The sequence below is a fragment of the Molossus molossus genome, unplaced genomic scaffold (assembly GCF_014108415.1).
Source record: "Molossus molossus isolate mMolMol1 unplaced genomic scaffold, mMolMol1.p scaffold_m16_p_16, whole genome shotgun sequence".
Taxonomy (NCBI): Eukaryota; Metazoa; Chordata; class Mammalia; order Chiroptera; family Molossidae; genus Molossus; species Molossus molossus.
In genome coordinates, this window is record NW_023425351.1 from 20675770 (window position 1) to 20677990 (window position 2221).

Sequence of the window (2221 nt, forward strand, 5' to 3'; positions counted from 1 at the left end):
CCGCAGTTACTCCTGTGTGGGACATACTGCAGGTGCCTGCGGACTTAGCTCAATAAACTCCTTTTGTTTTTTTTGTTTTTAGGAATTTTTATTTATTTTTTTGTTACAGATATTTTACCTTTTTACCCCATTGGCACCCCCCACCCTACCCCCCCTCCACCCTGTCCCCGGCTTAGTTGTCCATGTCCATTGGTCATGCATACATGCATATAAGTTCTGTGGTTTATCTCTTCCCACCCCCCCACCCCCCATCCCCTCTTCTGAGGGATGTCAGTCTGTGCCCTACTTCCATGTGTCTGGGTCTACTGTATTCCTCAGACTGTTATGTTCATTATATTCCGTATATAAGTGAGATCATGTGGTATTTCTCTTTTTCTGCTTGGCTTCTTTCACTTAGGATAATACTTTCCAGGTCCCTCCATGTCGTCTCAAAGGATAAGAGATCTTTCTTTCTTACCGCTGCATAGTACTCCATTGTGTATATGTACCACAGCTTTTTGATCCATTCGTCTACTGGTGGACACTTGGGCTGTTTCCAGATCTTAGCTATTGTAAATAGTGTTGCTATGAACATGGGGGTACATATATTCTTCCTGATTGGTGTTTCAGGCTTCTTAGGGTATATTCCCAGCAGTGGGATCACTGGGTCAAATGGAAGTTCAATTTTTAATTTTTTAAGGTAGCACCATATTGTTTTCCATAGCAGCTGCACCAGTCTGCATTCCCACCAGCAGTGTATTACAGTCCCCTTTTCTCCACACCCTCGCCAACACTTGTTGTTTGATGATTTGTTGATGGCGGCCATTCTGACAGGTGTGAGGTGATACCTCATTGTTGTTTTAATTTGCATCTCTCTGATGATTAGTGATTTTGAGCATTTCTTCATATGTCTCTTGGCCATTTGTATGTCCTGTTTGGAGAGGTGTCTATTCAGCTCCTCTGCCCATTTTTTAATTGGGTTCTTTGTCTTCCTTTTGTGGAGTTGTATGAGCACTCTATATATATTGGAAATTAACCCCTTATCTGATACATCATTGGCAATGATGTTCTCCCATACAGTGGGTTGCCTTTCCATTTTGATGATTGTTTCTTTTGCTGTGCAGAAGCTTTTTAGTTTGATGTAGTCCCATGTGTTCATTTTCTCCTTTATTTCTGTTGCCTTAGGTGATGTATCAGTGAAAATTCTGCTCCGTATGATGTCCGAAATTTTGTTGCCTACATTTTCTTCTAGAATTTTTATGGAGTCACGGGTCACATTTAAGTCTTTTATCCATTTTGAGTTTATTTTTGTGTATGGTGTAAGTTGATGGTCTAGTTTCATTTTTTTGCATGTAGCTGTCCAATTTTCCCAACACCATTTATTAAAGAGGCTGTCTTTACTCCACTGTATGCTCTTGCTGCCTTTGTCAAATATTAATTGAGCGTATTGCCTTGGGTCCATTTCTGGGTTTTCAGTTCTGTTCCACTGGTCTATATGCCTGTTCTTGTGCCAGTACCAGGCTGTTTTGGTTACAGTCGCTTTGTAGTATAACCTGATATCTGGTATTGTGATCCCACCTACTTTGTTCTTCTTTTTCAAGATTGCTGTGGCTATTCGGGGTCTTTTTTGGTTCCATATGAACTTTTGAAGTATTTGTTCTGGTTCTATGAAATATGTCGTTGGTATTTTGATGGGGATTGCATTGAATCTATAGATTGCTTTGGGTAGTATGGACATTTTAATGATGTTAATTCTTCCAATCCATGAACAGGGTATGTGCTTCCACTTTTTTATATCTTCCTCTATTTCTTTTTTCAATGACCTGTAGTTTTCTGCAAATAGGTCCTTTACTTCTTTGGTTAAGTTTATTCCTAAGTATCGCAATTTTTTTGGAGCGATGGTAAATGGGATTGTTTTTTCAGTTTCTCTTTCTGTGAGTTCATCATTGGTGTACAAGAATGCCGTCGATTTCTTGACGTTAATTTTGTATCCTGCTACTTTGCCAAATTCATTTATTAAGTCTAATAGATTTTTGATGGAGTCTTTAGGGTTTTCTATGTACAATATCATGTCATCTGCAAATAATGACAGTTTCACTTCCTCCTTTCCAATTTGGATCCCTTTTATTTTTTCTTCATGTCTGATTGCTGTGGCTAAGACTTCCAGTACAATGTTAAATAAGAGTGGTGAAAGTGGACATCCCTGTCTTGTTCCTGTTCTTAATGGAAATTTTTTTAGTTT